This window comes from Solanum stenotomum, chromosome 3 (genome assembly GCF_019186545.1).
Source record: "Solanum stenotomum isolate F172 chromosome 3, ASM1918654v1, whole genome shotgun sequence".
Classification (NCBI taxonomy): Eukaryota; Viridiplantae; Streptophyta; class Magnoliopsida; order Solanales; family Solanaceae; genus Solanum; species Solanum stenotomum.
In genome coordinates, this window is record NC_064284.1 from 44,513,342 (window position 1) to 44,535,318 (window position 21,977).

Consider the following 21,977-nt stretch of genomic DNA (forward strand, 5'->3'; position numbering starts at 1 on the left):
TAGATTCTTGTGTACATGTATTGAGTATCTGAATATAAAGAGAAATTGAGAAAAAGAATTGAATTTAGGCGAATTGGGGTTAGAAAATAAAGAAGGAAAAAGTCGGGCAAAAACTCGGTACAAGGTCCGCGACGCAGACCTGTTCCTCAGAAACAGAACTTTTCTCTCTGCGTCGCAGAGAGGTCATGAACCCTTTGCCTCAAAATTTATTTCACGACCAAATATTAAAATGCATCTCCGCATCACGGACTTGCTTCCAGATAGTGATTTCTTGATCATTTCTCATGTTTAACTATCTAAAAACACTCCTAAACATCACGCGATCTTTCCTATCAGAAATCACAAAGTTGAATTCATAAATCAAATTCAAGGTAGAGTTGGGAGTCAAGTCTTGAGAGCTCATTCGAACATTTTTTAGAAAGTCCCTTTGAGTCTTTTTGAGGAGTCTTCTACAATTTCTAGTAATTTGTTTCAAGACTCGAGCAAGTAAGTATGAGAGTGAGGAGAATGTATTCCTGAGTCTACCTTATCATTACGATATCCTTCATATCGTTAATCATAACTCTTGATTCCATAATCCAAATTTAAGAGAGAGTTAAGAATAGAGTTCAAGAAAGTCTTTGAGTTTAATTGTGAATCCTTTGAGTTCAACTATTGATTCGAGCTAAGTTTTGAGGAAGTAAATATGAGAACAAGAAGAGTCGTATACATGAGTTCCATATCGTTATGTAGACCTTTGAGTCGAGTCGTTCATGCCCATAAATTCCGCATGAACTTCATAAGTTGAGTATCTTTGAAAGAAGTAGTATCTTCAAGTTCTAAGTTTTGAGTATTGAGTTCATAATCCTTTTGAGATTATATTCCTCATCATGGGACTATTACATGTTACCGATAAAGTCCTTGAGTTGAGTAGTTCATGCCCATAACTGCATGAACTCTATAAGTCGAGTAGTCTTGAGATGTGAAGTATTTTTAAGTCCTTGAGTTGAGTAGTTCATGCTCATAATGCCGCATGAACCCTCTGAGTTGAGTATTCTTGAAACAAGTAGTATCATTGAAGTTATTGAGTTCCTAGTATTGAGTTCTACCTATGATTATTGAAAACCTTGAATTGATTCGTTCACGTCCATAATTCGGCATGAAACCTATTTTAAGAAGTCTTATATAAATGTTTTAAACTTGTTTTGACTTGAGTAAAGAGTAAATAGTGAAGTTCTTTTCTTCAAAAGAGTATATGGGGACTATGTATTTCCAAAGAGTAAATGTTTTCACATTTAAACAAGAAAGAAAACATTGATTTCCAACAGAGCCTTTGAGCTAGTTTTTCAGTAAAGAGTAAATGCTTTCATATTTAAGCAAGAGAGGAAACACTGATTTCCTAAAGCCTTTGGGCTAGTTTTGGAGTAATTATCTCAAACCACAGAAAGAGTTGTGTTTTTAAAACATATGAGCTAGTTATATTTTGGGAGCAGTATTGAGCACCGATATGGGGGTGAGTTTAGATAACTCACAGCCCCCATAAACCATGTTGCCAACGTGGGTAGAAAAGGGTCATACTCTTTAGATGATTCCTTAATGCTTTTTAGCATAGAATAGTGGATCCACTTAGTAGTTAGGTTCTATACCACTGGCAAGGTATAGGACGACCTTGGCAGCGTGAGACAAAATGTTGTATCATCAAATAGCTCATAAGTGATGGTTGTCGGTTAGAGAAACTCCCACAGAGATATTTTGTATTCTTATATACATAAAGTTTATTTTGTATTTTCATATACAAACAGAGTTTATATTGTATCCTTGCATACAAACTGAGTATATCGTATTCTTAAATACATTGAGCCCTATTTTCTCTGAGTTGAGTTAAACTATGTTTCTTGAGTTGAGTTTAGTTGAGTGAGTTGAGGAGAGGTAAGTATGTTTCTTTTTTATCAAGTTCAAGCTTATGTTATGTTTTAGAATTCCCCTTACACGCTCGTACATTCCATGTACTGAGCCATTTGGCCTGCATTGTTTCATGATGCAGATACATGTAATCAGGATCATCAATAAGAGCTTCGTTGCTACCATCACGTATAAGAACTTCGGGGAAGTAGTTGTTTTTGATCCTACATATCTGACAAATAAATATAAGATGCCTTTTGTTCCATTTACTGGAGTTAATAACCATCATCAATCTATTTTGTTTGGTTGTGCTCTACTTTGGGATGAAACTCAAGACACTTTCGAGTGGTTACTTCGTACTTGAAAGATTTGAGTGGCACCGCATACAATCATAACAGATCAAGATTCTGCCATAACAAATGCAGTTGCAACAATATTTCCTAACAATAAACATCACTTTTGTATGGGCACATAACAAAGAAGATTCCAGATTATCTAAGTCATGTGTACCATCAGTATAACGACTTTAGTAACAAGTTTAGTTGGTGTATTCATGGTATAACCACTCCTGAAGAGTTTGAAATGGTTTGGTTCGAGATAATGAAAATGTATAATTTAGAAGAAAATAGTTGGTTGCAGAGGATATATGCAATTTGTGAAAAATGGATACCGGCATATGTGCGTACCACTTTTTGTGCAAGCATGTCGACAAGTCAAAGAAGTGAGAGTATGAACAAATTTTTGAAAGATTATTTGAATTCTAATACTCCAATGAGTGCATTTGTGGTGCAATATGATAAGGCTATTGACGCTAGATATGATAAAGTAAGGGAGAAGGATTACAAGACAACATTCAAGACCTATCTTGAAAACTTTGTATCCTATGGAAGATGAAGCAGCGAAGGAATATACAAGAAAAATGTTTCAAATTTTTCAAGAAGAATTAATTCAATCTCAAAAATTTATTGCCGAAAAGATTGAGGTTAAAGATGGAGCAAACATCTATAAAGTCCATCAGCTTCAAAGACAAAGGCCAACATATATCGTTAGTCTGGATCTTGCATTGAAAAGAGTTGTTTGTTCATGTCACAAGTTTGAGTTCATGGGAATTCTATGTAGACATGTACTAATGGTATTTATAAAAAAAGCCAGATTCACTCACTTCCGATGTATTATTTATTAGATCAATGGACAAGAAACGCAACCAAAGAAAAAGCTAATGACCCCTCTATTGTAACACAAACTTTGAAACCTTCTACTTTGTGGTTTAATAACATTATGATGCATTCTATTGGGTTATCTGAGCGAGCTACAAAGTCTGAAAAACATTATCAATTTGCGCATCAAAGATTATTGCAATTGTGTGGAGAACTTGATGAGCTTTCTTATGAATCTGAGGAAGATTGTGTATCAGGTGGTCAAGTTAGTGAGAAAGATCGGAAAATAAACTCATGTGAACAAAGTCAAGATGTTACTTTGCTTGACCCTCCGGTAGCAACAACTAAAGGGCGTCCGAGATCTTTGAGGATGAGAGGTTTTCTAGAAGTTACTTAGAAGACCAAAAAAATTTCTTCTCCAAAAATTAATAGAAATTCTTCTCAAAAGCAAAAAAGGCAAACGAAAAGTGTGAAACTTAAGAGAAAGGAAACAAGGTAATTTCACTTAACATGATGCATATTATTTCTATTGGGATTAATTTTGTAATAACTTCTAAAATTTCATATGTAGTTCAAACATTAATGCTTATTCAGAATTTTATCAAGAATATGTTGAGAATGTTGGCTGTGCTTAGGCCACCTCATTTACGGTAAGAATTGCTCTTTCTTTAATCATGTCATTTATATATTGTTTACATGATAAGATGCGTGTTAATGAATTATTATTCTCTTATTAGGATTTGATGAAAGTGGCTTCAACTCCATTCCAACAATGTCGTCCTAGTTAGTGAGTAAAAAGATAGAAGATTTGGAGGTTTGAGAATAAGAAGGAAAGAGGAAGAAATAATTCTTTAGATTTAAATTTATTAGTTTTTCTCTGTTTTTTAATTCTAAATAGTCCTTTCATAGTTTATTTTGATGTGTTTATGGTGTAAAGACAGTATTAGTATTTGGACATAATCAACAGGTAAGCATGTTGATCAATGAACTCAGTTTGCTAGTGTATATGACTTTACTACATGGTTAATTTTTTTCTAGTTATTGGATCATCTCTTGTTTGAGTTGGACAAATAGATTCCTTGTCTAGCAGGTTCTGTTGGATATGAGATTGTCTCTTATCTTTTGTTTATTTTTACTGTGTGGTTGATCCTCATCAAACAAAATATATTTTTACTACATACTTTATAGGTTTCTGACTACATCTGGTGCTGACGTTTCGGGTTGAAATCATTGAGCCACCACCGTTGTTGGCTTTGGCTAAGAAATACAATCAGGAGAAGATGACATGCCGCAAGTGCTATGCTCGGTTGCATCCTCGTGTTGTCAATTGCCGCAAGAAGAAGTGTGGACACAACAACCAATTGAGGCCTAATAAGAAGATTAAGTAGATACTGAATTCTAATTGTTGCTGACTTGTTTCTTATAAAAAAAAAATAGTGTACTTGGATTTATTGTTTGCTTTCCTGTTCTTTTTACCCTTTAGAGATTGATTGTCTTGTATTTGGGAGGTATATGAAGATTTTTTGCTACTTAAAAAAAGACTCATTAATTTCGAGGCGTGTTTTGATAAATAGTTAGGAAACACAAACACATGATAGTTAATGTAGGGATCTCGCAAGAAAATGATACTACTTCGGTGCACAGGCCCCTTCATCAAAAAATTGTACTATATATACACGTAAATTTTTGACTTTATATTGGTATATATAGAATTTGGACCCATTGAAATAACAAAGTGATGCGCAGTGGAGTTGGCAATAGCTTGTGCAATCCTACTTTTTGTCCCGGTTCGATTCCCCGCAGGGTTGTATTCTTTTTCTATAATTATTTTGACTTCTTGAATTCAATTAAGTAAATAAACATGCGTAATTTTAACATAAAAGTTCAATAACTTGGTGGTTAATAGTATCATGAAGGTCTCCAAGACCAAAGTTCGAATCCCTCCTTTACTAACTATTTTTTTCAATTAAAATTAAATTATTTCCTTAAATTTTAATATATTTTCCTTGTAGAATAAAATTTCCTTGAATTTAATACTTTTTCTTGTGGATTTTTTTCAATTAAAATTGAATTATTTCCTTAAATTTTAATACCTTTTCCTTATGGAATAAGATTTCCTTAAATTTTAATAATTTTCCCTTATGGAATAAGGTTTTCTTTCTCTATAAATAGGAAACTCATTTACCCAAATTATATCACAATATTATTAAGAATAGAATCTCAATAATTCTCTCTCTGTTTTTTCTTCTCGTTCTCTTATTTTATAACAAAAATAACCAACTTAATATTTTAGTTTCAAGTTTCAATACACATGAGGAATTATTATAATAGAGTACCAAAAAAAAGTTTGATTTCTCTAAGTCAACCAAATAAAGAAACAACGGTAGATCAATTAGAGATGTTGTCACATTCTTCTCAAAAACAAAGCATTGATTTAAATACTCTAAAAATGACTTGCAAGATCGAATGGATGATGAGTTTTTAGACGGTTGTATAGTGCCTTATGTAGAAAAGAGAGTATTTCGTACTATTTCTAATGAGTGTATTATAAAAATGTTTCAGGATATGAAACCTCGTCGAGTATAATTGTAATAATATATTTAAATTATGTTTTCAATAGTAGTTTATTTTCTTTATGTTAGTTTTAAATTATACACTTGTAATTCTATTAAAAATATTCTTATATTTAACTTGATTATTTGTTTTGGTAATTTAAATCGTCGTTTATTTTTAAAAAAATTACTATTAAAAATTTGGACACCCTTCATTAAATTCCTGGTTATGCCACTGACACCAGATGTTGTTGAGCTTTTTCTCTCTTCCTCCTCTCTCACCAGCTGCTAATAGTATCATCAGTCTATGAATTTCCTCTTCATTTTCAGGTTTCAAAAATAGTAAAACACGAGATAGATGTTAAAGATCATAAATGTACAGGAAATCACGTATCCAATAAGTTTTTATTGATAAATAGTTCCAAAATGGCACCAGAACAAGTACAAAGATCTGGACGTATTACATTACATAAATTCTAACTTCAGTCTTTCATATTTTGCATAAAATTTCATTTCATTTCATATCACAGAATTGTACAAATTCTGAATACATTTATATTTGAAATCATAAAACGTCTCTTTTTTTTCTCTTCGAATCATCTTCCATTTCTTTTACACCATATAATATACATGTTGTTTGAGTGGATAAGAGGATCTTTATGTTCATCGTTGTTGACTATTGTGAAGATAGAAATATGACATAAATCATAAGATAGTCTAGAATTTTTTCCAGAGAAACAAGATGGCTACAACTTTATCGTCCTTCACATTCCAATGGGTCGTGTCCAAGCAAACAACGTTGATGACCTAGCTCGTTTGGCTGATGAGTATGGTTCAAGAGAGCTCCGATTGACTGTGGAACAAAACATTATTAGTACTACTAGTAACTAGTTTTATGGAGTAGTGATAAGAGCTTATGCCTTTTGGTGTTTTGATGATCTCCTCACAAGTGCAGGGACTTGATCCTCTGCAGAGTATGCTCGTCCAGTGTCAAAGTGCGGTACAACTGTAAAAGCTGTCTGAGTCAGAAGCTACAGAGTACTTCACCAATCAGAAGCTAGGAGGTTGCTTGTACCTTTGGTAATAACTTTTTATGGTATATACTAAACAAAATACAACAATATTACTCATTCATTCAAAGAGAGAGTCTTTCAAGCTTCAAGAACAACAAGAGACTTGCTCAATTGCTTCAAGAGCTTTTTGTACCAACTGTTATTTTGTTTGCTTGTAATAGTTATGATATTGTAAGATCCGTTTCACTTGTGAAAGAAACGTTTCAAACTTGTTTGAATCATTGTAAGAACTAGGTTAAGGGTAACTTAGGTTCTTACTCTAAAAGTCTATATTAATCGGTTAGGATTAGTATAGTGGGCGGTGTTGTATCCGCTTAGCTAAGTCTAAGTTATCTAAGGGTGATAGCTTAGTGGGTAGTGTTGTATCTACTCCGGCTCATCTAAGTAATAGGAGGTATTGCTTAGAGTTGGGATTAGTAGGCTAATCTCGGTTTGTAAACTTGCTTTTACTTTTGCTTGGAGAAGATTAGTGAAAGAAGTTTGAAAAATCCTGGTAGGCCAGGTCGTGGTTTTACTCCCTTGAGCAAGGAGGTTTCCACATAAAGTTGTTGTGCAATCTTTACTTTCAGCACTTTGTTTATTTTCTGTTATTATAACTGTGCTGAGGACCTGGTCCCATAGAAAACGTGGACGCATACATTCCAACAAGTGGTATCAGAGCAAGTCTTTTCTCTCTGATTAACACCAAGAAAAGGAAAGATCCTGACGAAATGGCCGCTCCACCCAATATGGAGGAAGGACAATCTTCTACCAGGCCACCGCGTTTTAATGGACAATATTATGGCTGGTGGAAAAATCGAATGCACGACTACATCAATGCTGAGGATTCTGAGTTATGGGACATCATCCTTGATGGACCATATGTTCCTACAAAGAAAGTGAATGATGGAGAGCTTACCACCACTGTTGTCAAAACCAGAAAGGACTACAACGAGGCAGATAGGAGAAAGATAGAAAAGAACTACAAAGAAAAGAAGATTCTGGTGTGCGAAATTGGAGCAAATGAGTACAATAGGATTTCTGCTTGTGAGACTGCCAAAGAGATATGGGACTGTCTCCAAACAACCCATGAGGGAACACAACGAGTAAAAGAGTCTAAGGTCGATATGCTTACGACTCAATACGAGAATTTTTGTATGAAGGAAGGTGAAACTATCTTTGAAATGAACTCAAGATTCACTTCTATCACCAACGAACTAAGATGCTTAGGTGAGCCCATTCCCTTAAGCAAACAAGTTCGCAAGATTCTCAAGGTTCTTCCCAAGTCATGGGAAAGGAAAGTTGATGCTATAACAGAGGCAAAAGATCTGAAGACATTTTCCATGGATGAGCTGATTGGAAATCTCCAGACCTACGAGCTGAACAAAAAACAGGGGACAAACATGAAGGAGGATGATGAAATGTCCTATGTTACTAAAAGGTTTCAGAAAATCATCAAGAAACATGACGTCTTTCAAAAGAAGGCTTCGACCAGCAGAGCAGCAAATGCAAATGACCTTTGTCATAAATGTGGCAAACCTGATCATTTTATGAGGGACTGTCCCAGCCAGAAGCAGGAAACTCAGAACTTTAGACCTCGCAAGAGGGACCTGGTCCCAGACAGTGCTCGGAGAAAGGCTCATGCTGATCAGTTAGTGAGAAAAGCCTTTGTTGTATGGGGAAATGATTCAAGTGAGTCAGAAGACGATGCAGAAAGTTATGAAGATGTTTCAATGATGGCTATTAAATATGAGGAAAATGTCTTCAATTCCATCTTCTCATTAATGGCAAAGTCTGATGATGAAGAAGATCTAAATGAGGTAACTCTTTTTGATCTTAAAGATGATCTAGATACTCTTCCCATTAAAAATTTAAGGAAACTTGCTGCATTGCTTATTGACTCTGTTGATGAACGAACCATTGAAAACTTAATGTTGAATGAAAAAATAAGTTTGTGTGAGGATGAGAACTCTGCTCTCATGTCTCAAGTTTCTGAAATGAGTGTAAGAATAGGGACTCTAGAAACGAACAACATTATACCTGAAGAGGACCCTGGTACCTCAGTAGGTGGAAAGAGAAAGCTTAGCATCTTTGAAGAAGAACTGGAAGAAAAGCTTAAAATCCTTGAGTCCAAGTTAGTTGCTTCTCTTGAAACAAATTCTCAACTGAGAAAGGATCTGAGTAAGGTCAAGGAGGAGTTAAGTCACTCTCTAAAATGGACTGACTCTTCTAAGATACTCTCTAATTTATTTAATCAGAGTTTCAATGGAAAGAAAGGGTTGGGACGCAGACCAATAGAACCTCCTTATAATCCTCATAGCAAATATGTGTCTGTATCTGACAATCTGTTGTGCACTCATTGTGGGCGTAATGGTCATCTAAAAGAAAAGTGTGAGACTCTGAGAAAAGCAAAAGAAAAGCATGAGAAATTTGTCAGATCTGAAAACAATGATAAAAGGGAACTCAAGGGACCTGGTCCCCGTTATCGTTTCAGTAAGAACACTTTGCCCTCCTGGACAGGAAGGTTTCTTATTAAGCCTTTTGATAGTTATTGGGAACTCCGTTTGAAGTGGGTTCCCAAGTCTAATAAGTGATTCTTGTGCAAAAGAGAGGGAGCAGTCAATGCTGGTACATGAATAGTGGATGCTCAAGGCATATGACTGGAAATACTCTTAACTTCCTCTCTTTGGAAGCACACCAAGGTGGTGGTGTGTCATTTGGCAGCGGAAAGAAAAGTTTTATTCTTGGTATTGGCAAAATAGGAAGAACTGTAGATCATTCCATAGAAAGTGTACACTATGTGGATGGTCTGAAGTTTAATCTCTTAAGTGTGTTTCATATTTGCAACAAGGGAAATGAAGTTAAGTTCATGTCTGAAGGGAAACAACTTGTCATGTCGAGTGCTAAAACTGATGATGCAAATCTTTGGCATAGACGACTGGGTCATGTAAGTACCTCTTTACTTAACAAGCTTGTTGCAGGGGACCTGGTCCGCGGACTACCAAAGCTGAAGTTCTCAAATGATAAAGTCTGTGACACCTGTGCAAAAGGCAAACAAACAAGATCTTCTTTCAAGGCAAAGAAGGTTGTGAGCACTACCAGACCTTTGGAACTTCTCCACATGGATCTGTGTGGACCTGTAAAAATTCAAAGCAGATGAGGTAAAACATATATTCTTGTGATTATTAATGATCTCTCTAGGTACACCTGGAATATGTTTCTGCGGAAAAAGGATGAGACTGCCGGAATTTTGATTGCTTCTGCCAAAGCAATTCAACTGAAGGTCAACTGCAAGATTGCTAGTATTTGATCTGACCATGGGACAGAGTTTGAGAACTCTCAAATTGAAAGTTCTTGTGCTGGAAATGGAATCAATCATAATTTTTCTGCACGAAGATCTTCTCAACAAAACGGAGTGGTTGAGAGAAAGAACAGAACTCTGGTTGATATTGCAAGGACTATGTCGATTGACTCAGGGCTGGCTATGAACTTCTGGGCAGAAGCAACACAACATGCTTTGTTACTAATAGATCAGGTCTATGATAAAGAAGACACCGTATGATTTGTTGAACGACAGAAAGCCTTCAATTGCTCACCTTAAGCTATTTGGGTGCAAATGCTTTGTACTAAATAATGGAAAGGATGACCTGGGTAAGTTTGATGCCAAGAGTGATGAAGGTGTGTTTGTAGAATACTCTTCTACCAGCAAGGCCTACAAAGTGTCTAACAAAAGAACTTTATGTGTCGAAGAGAGCAATTATGTGACATTCGATGAATCTGAGAAAAATTGATGATCAAAGGGAGACCATGAGATGGAAGAGCTGATCTAGGAAAGGGAAGACAAAGATATCCAAAACTCTGGAAACAAACAGGTTGCAAAGGAAATTGCTGTAGATCTCACAGGAGCACCTGGTCCCTTTGATACTACCAGAAGGTTCCATCTCAAAATCATGAAGATGATGCTACTGAAATCGAAGAAGAGCTGATCAGAAAGTCCGGATGGAAACATCAATCCTCACATCCATTGGACAATCTCATCCCTCCACGTAACTCTGGAATTCAAACTAGATCCAGGACAAGAAATCTAGTTGCATATATAGCCTTATGTCATCCATTGAACCAAGAAACATCAATGAGGCTCTACAGGATGCAGATTGGGTAACATCAATGTAAGAAGAACACCGTCAGTTTGAGAGGAGCAAAGTGTGGCACCTGGTCCTCCGACCTATCAACAGAATAGTTTTTGGAACAAGATAGATCTTCAGAATTCTGATAGCATTTGCTGCTCATATGGAATTCAAGCTCTTTCAAATGGATGTCAAGAGTGGCTTCTTGAATAAGAATCTAAAGGAAGAAGTGCATGTCAAACAGCCCCCAGGCTTTGAAGATACAGAACTGCCAAATCATGTGTTGAAGTTAGACAAGGCTCTGTATTGGTTGAAACAAGCTCCCAGAGCTTGGTATGAACGCCTATCAATAATTCTTCTTGCAAATGGGTTCAAAAGAGGAATTTGCTGATATGATGAGCAGTGAGTTTGAAATGAGCATGACGGGAAAAACTCACTTTCTTCCTAGGCCTGCAAATCAAATAGTTTGTTTAGGGTACCTCTATATGTCAAGAGAAATACATTAAGGAACTGCTTTGAAAGTTCAATCTGATTGAAGCAAAAGTTCTTGACACTCCCATGAGCACAAGTGTGAAGCTTGACTTAGATAAAGATGGAGTTGAGGTAAATCATACTATGTATAGGGGAATTCTTGGGTTACTCTTGTACCTCACAGCAAGCAGGCCATCCATAGTGTTTTGTGTAGGAATGTGTGCAAGATTTCAAGCAGCACCAAAGGAGTTTCACCTGAAGGCAGCCAAACGTATCCTGAGATACCTGAAGGGAACTCAGGACCTGGTCCTCTTCTACCTAATAGGTGACTCACCTGATCTAATTCGTTTTGCAGATGCTGACTATGCAGGCTTTCTTGTAGATCGAAAGAGTACATCAGGCATGGCACATTTTCTTGGATCATCACTGATTTCCTGAGGGACAATGTTGAGAAGCAAAATGTGGTGATGAAGTTCTGTAAGACTAAAGACCAGCTGACTGATATCTTTACAAAGTCATTGAGTAAAGAATGTTTCATTAAAAACAGAACGAGGTTGGGGATGCACAAGATTACCTGATTCCTTGACAAGTTTGCACAAAAATCTTCTATTTTGATTATGTTATGGAGGGCAGATATCTATACTTGTTTTAATGCTTGTCACTTAAGAATTCACTTCTGGTACCTTAATGCAGGTATACACTCATGGTGTGTCTAGCTGAAGGGAAGATTAAATCATACAGAAAGGGTTGCAAACAGAAAAGGGGACCTGGTCCTCCTAAGGTTAGTATCACTTACGCTACACTGTCTGTATGTCAACATCACTGCCACGTGTCCCTCGCCCATTCATCGCGTCAGTTTCAGACGTCTTTTTGCTTTTAAACCAAAGGTTGCTACTTTTTGGGGACCCGATGTCTTTTTGGTTTTATATAACACTTCTCTTAGTGAATCAAATTCACTAATCCCCTTTCCAAAGCTTTTCACTCTTTCTCAAAATGCCTTACTCTAATTCTTCTTCAAAAATCCCTAACTCCCAAGAAGTTGAAAATCCTAGTTCATTCAACTTCTCCTTTCCTACTCCAGAAGGCTGCAAAGAAATCTCCTATGAAAAGGGAGAAAGTTAGAAAATAGGTGGCTGAAAATTTAAACTCATAAAGGGACCAGTCCTAGGGTGCAAAAACTAAGTGAAGAAAAGGAAATAACAAGGGAGGAGCGGTTAACGTCGCGACTACTGTCAGGAATGTTGAAACATGTCCGAATGAAGAAATATTAGGGATCATTTTTGGGGTTCTTATGGAAGGAATTCGAACGATTGAAGGTTGTAAACTATCCAGTGACTCCACAAAATGTGGAGATGTCAAGAATGCAGGGTTACCAAAAAGGTTTCTCAAAGGGGAATATCAATTTTTTTTAAGTTCATCAACAAGGTGTTAGTGCCCAGAACTGAAAAGAGAACAGTGGCATCTGCTGCTGATCTTTTTCTCATGGAGAAACTTGATGAACTTGAAGAGATCAACCTTTCTGCCATTATGCTGGAATATGAGTGTGTTAAAGGAAAATCTAGGGGCAGATCTCAAGTGACAAATGTTCTAGAGTAGCAGGCTACTCTTAAATGGGAAGTAACTGATTTAACTGAGATTCTGAATGACTAGGAGGCTGAAATCCCTAAACTGAAGTCTGAATTATAGAAGGCGGTTTCGAGGGGACCTGGTACCAGTGATGGAAATGAGCAGGTGTTGCAAAAGTTGAGGGATGAAAATGAAAGGCTGCTGAAGACAAATGCATCACCTAGTGAGGAAGTTAAGGATCTCAACATGCAGCTTATCAAGGCTCATGAGGATGCAAGTGAGCATCTGTCTCTGTTTATGCGCACCCTCAATCCATTTCCCCTTCTGTCCTAAAAGTGTCTTGTTTCCTTAGTTTCCCTTTTTGTTCTTCAATCCTGATTAAAACTCTTGTGGCTTTGTGTTTGTTTTGCTTGACTACAGTGGTCAGTATTTGTGATCTAATGCTATTTATGTTTCTCCCCTGTTCATGTGTGGCTTAATATTCTCTTTATGCTTACATACACATGTTCTGTGTGGCCCACGACCCTGAATTCTTTATTGCCTTGCATTTAACTTGAATATGATTACTGCTTCACCTTTTCAATGATGTCAAAAGGGGGAAGTTTTGTTGTAAAGTTGGTTGTGGAATAGGGGCACTGAACTAAGGGGGAATTGTGGTTGTTACTGGTGGCACTAACAAAGGGGGAATTTGTCATTTATTTGAATCAATGAATGTTTGTTCCCTCACGTGAGGAGTTATGCAGGTTATTTGTCATCATCAAAAAGGGGGAAATGGATAAGAGCTTATGCCTTTTGGTGTTTTGATGACCTCCTCACAAGTGCAGGGACCTAGTCCTCTGCAGAGTATGCTCGTCCAGTGTCAAAGTGCGGTACAGCTGTAAAAGCTGTCTGCGTCAGAAGCTGCAGAGTACTTCACCAATCAGAAGCTAGGAGGTTGCTTGTACGTTTGGTAATAACTTTTTATGGTATATACTAAACAAAATACAACAATATTACTCATTCATTCAAAGAGAGAGTCTTTCAAGCTTCAAGAACAACAAGGGACTTGATCGATTGCTTCAAGAGCTTTTTGTACCAACAGTTATTTTGTTTTCTTGTAATAGTTCTGATATTGTAAGATCTGTTTCACTTGTGAAAGAAACGTTTCAAACTTGTTTGAATCATTGTAAGAACTAGGTTAAGGGTAACTTAGGTTCTTACTCTAATAGTCTATATTAATCGGTTAGGATTAGTATAGTGGGCGGTGTTGTATCCGCTTAGCAAAGTCTAAGTTATCTAAGGGTGATAGCTTAGTGGGTAGTGTTGTATCTACTCTGGCTCATCTAAGTAATAGGAGGTATTGCTTAGAGTTAGGATTAGTAGGCTAATCTCGGTTTGTAAACTTGCTTTTACTTTTGCTTGGAGAAGATTAGTGAAAGAAGTTTGAAAAGTCCTGGCAGGCCAGGTCGTGGTTTTACTCCCTTGAGCAAGGAGGTTTCCATGTAAAGTTGTTGTGCAATCTTTACTTTCAGCACTTTGTTTATTTTCTGTTACTATAACTGTGCTGAGGACCTGGTCCCATAGAAAACGTGGACGCATACATTCCAACAAGTAGTTTCTTGAAGATAACTGAAGAAGTTCAAAAGCAAGCATCTCTTATGAGGCTAGTAAGGAAGCACTAGATAGGTTGCGAAATTGGTGTGCAGAAGTTTTGAAAAAACTAGCAGAATGACATTATTTAATGGAAGATCCAAGATAAAACACGATCCTATGATTAAGAAAGTACATCATCAAATTCATACCCGGCAAAATCAAATACAGAGGCAACACCAAGATGTTATGCCGCTGAAATATTTAGTTTTGCTTTTTGGTTGGTTGGCAGATCATGGAACATGTTTTAACGAAGCTCATGAGCAATTTTTTCCACAATCCCTAGATAACCGGTTTCAGCACACCAACAAGCTGTTATCTCCTGTATTCAGATTAGCAAACCAGAAATAATAAAAGATGAAAAGAAAAACACAAAGAACTATCCGAGTCCACATAACCCACATTAAATTTCTTAAGCTTGTTATCTCCTGTATTCAGATTGGTTGTAGATTAATTCCTCCCAAGATAAAACGGATTAACCATTAAATAAGTAGCGGTACCTCAAACTTCGATAATTTCAACGAACTCAAAATGACAGCAACCAATCACACACACAGACACGATCGATCGATTTTGTTTTGTAAGAAATGTATGCAAAAGAAGGGAAGAATTCGATGCAGAAAAATGAGAGAAAACCTCTCTATTTATAGCCAACAAAGGGTAAAGGTCACAACCTTTTGAAAAGAAGACAACCTTTCAGAAATGTCACAACACTTTGGAAAAGGCACAACATTTCAAATGGTCACAACCCTTTAGAAAGGACACAACCCTTCAGGAGAGTCACAACTCTTCATTTTCTGTTCACACCTTTAAACCCAACACAAGCTCCTTGAATGGCCTTGCAGAGATACTTGCATTTGAACATCTTCAGTTCTCAATAATAGTGTTCTGTTCCAGTGAGCCAGAGCTCTCCTGAACCATACTCATCAGCCAAACGAGCTAGATCATTCATGTCGTCAGCTTCAACATAAGTAACAGGAATATAAAGATCAATAAATCTATAACCTTTCTGGTTATGTATGCACGCCAAGATAATAACTTCTTTCTCATTGTTTGCACATACATAGCTTCAATAATAAAAGAGAATTTCAGACAATTTTCTGGTTTTATTTTCAAAGTAATTGAATTACAAGTAATGGAATGCAAACTGAATGAGCTCAACTTCAATATTGAAGGCAATCTAGTCCGTTGAAGCTCATTAACCTGAGAATATATCCTCCCTCTAGCTCTTGCCGAGAGCCTGAGACATTGTCTTTTCAACCTTTGCCTAGAATTCTTCTGCACCATACGTTAGTTGAAATTGAAATCAAGTCAGATCAGATAAAGACACTTAGCAGATACCCGTCTAGCTGAGAGTACATCAACCAGTTAACACCATTACATGAAGCAGGACTTGCCATAGAACACTATCAAATCAAATCTCTACATTTCTGCTTGTTCCCTTTGAAACCAAGATCTGAAAAAAAGCTTTCAGTAATGCTTTGCAAATCGAAACAAAATTACCTAACTTGATGCCATTACATAACTTGAGGTTTCTAGGATGAATATAGTTGGAATTGGAATGCAGATATTCTAGAGCTAGCCATATCTGATTCAGCCAGTTAAGCAAGAGAAATGGAGACGACGACAATATACTTTAAAATGTGAAATTTGTTCTAATTGTATAGCGACATACCACTAGGTAGAAGAAGCTTGTCAAGTTTCAAAATCGCCTGATGCTTTAAAAATTATTTCTTAGCAAATTCACAAGTTTTGATGCTTTGAAAAAACTACACAAACATGATCCTGGGAAAACCTACGATAAAGCTCAATATTGTATTTAAGTTTGGAAAGAAAACAATTTAGTTATGGAAATAAATATGATTAGAATCCAAGTAGGACTCAACTGTTGATATTCTTTTTTTTTCTTTTTATAATTATTGTTATTTTATTAAAATAAGTTACTATGGTTAAATTTCATTAAAAGTACATGATGGTGTAGAAATTTCATACACCGACAGTGCACAAAACTTAAACTCTAAGGTAACATTCTTTTATATATGTTGACATAATTATGAAAGAATATAATTGCATCAAAAGAGTAACAGAATGATTATAAGGACTATTTGATGCTTCAATCTTGGCTAACAACAATATATGATTTATCATAAATTCCTAATCGATCTGATGCATATTATGGTATTTTATTTAGTTTATTTCTTAATGGTAATTTTGAAGATGAAACATAAAATTCGTGTTGTTACCTATCAATCTTCATGAAATTCAGAATGGGACGTTAGACATTCACTTAAGTTTTTGCTTATGTATAAACTGACACATTAGGAGATAGAAGCATATGCATAATTCCTAGTATTTCGAATTAACTGAATTTCAATTAAAAATATCCATGAGACAATAGTCTATGGAAGGAATTAAAAGAAAAAGATACAAGATATTTCGGGAATATTCTCAAATATCGTTATGCAGTATTATAAGTATTTGTCAAGAAATAATTTTCACTTCATTGTCTCTCTCACTCTCAAGAAGCACAACTTCACTTTAGTTTCGGCCGTCAATTTATTCTCCGAAAAAGCTTTCTCGGCTATGGTGGTCTTCTTCTCCTTTGATAGCTTCTTTCTGCTGACTCTTCTATGCAGTGGCGTAGCCAGAAATTTAATGAAGGGTATTCAAACTTTTAATAGTAATTTTTTTTTAAAAAAAAACGACCATTTAAATTACCAAAACAAATAATCAAGTTAAGCAATATTTAATTAAATATAAGAATATTTTTAATAGAATTACAAGTGTATAATTCAAAACTAACATAAAGAAAATAAACTACTATTGAAAACATTATTTAAATATATTATTACAATTATACTTGACGAGGTTTCAAATCCTGAAACGTTTTTATAATAGACTCATTAGAAATAGTACGAAATACTTTCTTTTCTACATAAGGCACTATACAACCGTCTAAAAACTCATCATCCATTCAATTTCGCAAGTCATTTTTAGAGTATTTCAATCAATACTTTGTTTTTGAGAAGAATGTGACAACATCTCTAATTGATCTACCGTTGTTTCTTTATTTGGTTGACTTAGAGAAATCGAACTGTTTTTTGGTACTCTATTATAATAATTCCTCATGTGTATTGAAACTTGAAACTAAAATATTAAGTTGGTTATTTTTGTTATAAAATAAGGGAACGAGAAGAAAAAACAGAAAGAGAATTATTGAGATTCTATTCTTAATAATATTGTGATATAATTTGGGTAAATGAGTCTCCTATTTATAGAGAAAGAAAACCTTATTCCATAAGGGAAAAGTATTAAAATTTAAGGAAATCTTATTCCATAAGAAAAAGGTATTAAAATTTAAGGAAATAATTCAATTTTAATTGAAAAAAATCCACAAGAAAAAGTATTAAATTTAAGGAAATCTTATTCTACAAGGAAAAGGTATTAAAATTTAAGGAAATAATTCAATTTTAATTGAAAAAAAAATAGTTAGTAGAGGAGGGATTCAAACTTGGGTCTTGGAGACCTTCATGATATTATTAACCACCAAGCTACTGAACTTTTATGTTAAAATTACGTATGTTTATTTACTTAATTGAATTCAAGAAGTCAAAATAATTATAGAAAAAGAGTAGGATTGCACATGCTATTGCCAACTCCACTACTCATCACTTTGTTATTTCAGGGGGTCCAAATTCTATATATACCAATATAAAGTCAAATTTTTACGTGTATATATAGTATAATTTTTGGACGAAGGGTGTCCAATTGGACACCCTTGAGCCTACGTGGCTCCACCCCTGCTTCTATGACTTTGGTGTCATTGAAATTGAATGAGAAAATATGGAAGAAAATTGATAGTGACTATTAAAGGGTGAATTCAATGAAGGATTGGTTTGAAGATGGATAAGACAATTAAGTATGTTTAAACATGGTAACAGTTATTTGCGATTTCAGATTTTCAAACTTAAAGTTATATTAATTGTGGGAAATTATTTTACTACAATCGGGATAGAATTTAATAAACTAAAAAACTGAAAAAAAAATAAAATACTACCCAATTCCCTTATGAAAATCTACATTTTTTCTTTTTAGTTACATATTCTTTTACAATAATTTTTTACTTTATTTATTTTTATTATTAATTAATTTATTTTTTAAATAGTAATTATTAGATTTTTATGGTGATGACATGTGACACTTCTTACTTCTCCTATTATATATAGATAGATTTATCTCGATAATGTTGGTGAATTTACACCCCAAGCTTTTAATGATTATTGTATATCAACTGGGATAACAGTTGAGCATTCGGCTGCTCATATTCATACTCAAAATGGTCTAGCAGATATATTGTTTAAACGCCTCCAATTAAATGTTAGACCAATGCTTATGAGAACAAAATTTCTCATTTCATTATAAAGTCATGCTATTTTGCATGCAACAAGTCTTGTGAGGATTAGGCCTACAAGTTATCATAAAGTCTCCCCATTACAATTGACTTTTAATCAAAAACTAAACATTTTCCATCTTAGAATATTTGGATGTGCGGTATATGTTCCAATTGCTCCACCACAACGTACAAAGATAGGTTCCCAAAGAAGGTTAGGATATATATTGGGTATGCATCTCTTTCTATTGTAAAATATTTGGAGCCTATTACTAGAGATTTATTCACGGCAAAATTTGTTGATTGTCATTTTGATGAATCAACATACGCAACATTAGGGGGAGAAAATAAGCAACTGTAAAAGGAAATAGATTGGAATACATTATTACTATCTCATTTAGATCCTCACACAAATAAATGTGAAATAGAAGTTCAAAAAATAATTCATTTGCAAAATATTGCAAATCAACTACCAGAAGCATTTACTGACTTATCAAGAGTTACTAAATCTCATATTCCCGAGTTGATGTCCCGGTAGGACAATTAATTAATGCAAATGAGTCTAAAGCACGTTTAAAACATGATAGACCGATTGGTTCTAAAGTAAAAATCCTTGAAAAAGGAAAGGAACAAATGGTCATGATATAAAAGAACCTACTCAAGAAGAGTAAGGAGACATAATAATTGATGAAACCTTGGAAGAGGTTCAAGTGCCTGAAAATAACGAAGAGATGTCAATAAATTATGTCTCATTGGAAAAAATGTGCAATCGAAATAATATAATTATCGACAATATTTTTACTTATAATATTGCTATTAAAATAATGCAACAAGATGAGGATTATGAACCAAAATCTGTCGAGCAATGTATACAGAGGAATGATTGGCCAAAATGGAAATATGCAATTCAAGTTGAATTAGATTCGCTTGAAAAACACAGTTTTTGGACTGATATTCTGAACACTTGAAGGTATAAATCTTGTCAGGTACAAATAGGTTTTTGTGCGAAAACGAAATGAGAAAAATGAAGTCGTAACATATGAAGCATGACTTGTGGCACAACGATTTTCACAAAGACTTGACATTGATTATATAGAAACATATTCTCATGTGGTGGATGCAATCACTTTCAGGTATCTTATTAATATGGAAGTTCATGAAAAACTTGACATGCATTTAGTGGATGTCGTTGCAACCTGTTTATATGGCTCAGTAGACAACGACATTTTTATGAAAAATCATGAAGGGTTTAAAATGCCTGAAATTTATAAAGATTCCCAGGAAACTTGTTCAATAAAACTTCAAAAATCATTATACGGATTGAAATAATCAGGACACATGAAGTATAATCTCCTTAGCAAATACCTATTAAAGAAAGGGTACAAGAATGACTCAATTTGTCCTTATGTATTTATTAAAAGGTTTGGATCAGAATTTGTTATAATAGCGGTATATGTTTGATGACTTGAATATCAGTGAAACTCGTGAAGGGATTTCAAAGGCAGTAGAATATCTCAAAAAGAAATTTGAAATGAAAGATCTTGGAAGGACAAAATGAACATTTTACGAATAGAATATTTATTCATCAATCGACATATACCAAAATTAGTTTTAAAAGAGTTTACATGGATAAAGCACATCCATTAAGTACCCCAATGATTGTAAGATCACTTGATATTAATAAAGATAGATTTTGACCTCATGAAAATGATGAAAAACTTGTTGGCGATGAGACCTCATGTCTTAGTGCAATTGGTGCATTGATGTACCTTCTTTATAATTCTCGACCAAATATATTTTTAGTTCTTCCCCAACACAGAGACACTGGAATGGTATTAAGCAAGATAATTTATAGGAACCATAGATATGAGACTATTTTATTCAAAAGGGTCCGATTCACAATTAATGGGTTATGCAGATGAAGGATATTTGTCTAACCCATATAGAGGTCGATCTATTTACATTTGGAGGTACAACCATATCATAGTGTTCAACAAAACAAACTATGATTGATACTTCTTCAAATCATGCAGAAATAATAGCCATTCATGAAGTTAGTCGAGAATATGTTTGGTTGAGATCTATAACTCAACACATCTAGGAAACATGTGGTTTTCCTTCGAGGAAAGAGATTCCAACGAAATTATATATGAACAATGTTGTATGTATAGCTCAACTAAGAGGAGGATACATCGAAGGAGACAAAACCAAATATATATCACCAAAATTCTTTTTTCACTCACGATCTTAAGACGAAGGATGAAATAAATGTTCAACAAGTTCCTTCCAGTGATAATTTAGCAGATATGCTCACCAAGGCATTACCAACTTCAATCTTTGAGAAGTTGAGAAACAAGATCGAAATGCGTCATCTTCTAGATATCAGGGGGAGTAAATACGCATTGCACTCTTTTTTCCTTAACCAAGATTTTATACCACTGATTTTCCTGATAAGGTTTTTAATGAGACAACAAATTATGCATATTACTATAGTTTTTCTTCCACTATTATTTTTTCTTTTATATGGACATCCAAGGGGGAGTAATGTAAAATGGATGCCTAAATTAATATGGCATGTGTTATAAGTTAATTATACACATAATATGTTAAGTGGTGTATACTAGTTAGCTATATGGTATACTTGGTGCTCAAAATGTATACATGCCAAAAAGATATCCATGTATCACACTTGGTGCTCAAGTATATACAACTATATACCCCCTCTTCTTGTAACAAAGAGAGAAGCAAGAACAAGTGAAAAGAAAAATACTACACCTACTATTTCTCATCCATCTTTTTTGTTATCTTAGCATTGACACTTATTTTATAACAGGGGGTATATTTATATAGTATCCCTCATTCGACATAATCGAAATGAGTTAGAAGGATAATCAAAAATCAAAATCCTATTTGAGTACATGTAATAAGGCACATATCTTCCATACTTATTTAAGGAGGAAGAAGCGAAGAAAGATAAGAGGAGATAATGATTTGCATCTTCTCAAATTCCAGGAGATTTCATCCATGCATGGAGCATTGAGCGATTACTTACAATTATTAGGAGTTATTTGACAGTTCTTTATAGTTCCTAGAAGTTACCTATCCTTATTCTAAATAGTTATGAAGTAGATATAGTTATTTATTATATAATA

At 34.7% G+C, this 21,977-nt stretch overlaps 1 pseudogene; it reads left to right on the plus strand.

Moving 5' to 3' along the window:
* Nucleotides 1-2,583: 2,583 nt before the first annotated feature.
* Nucleotides 2,584-4,426, plus strand: LOC125858977 (protein FAR1-RELATED SEQUENCE 5-like; annotated as a pseudogene).
* The last annotated feature ends 17,551 nt before the right edge of the window (nucleotides 4,427-21,977 follow it).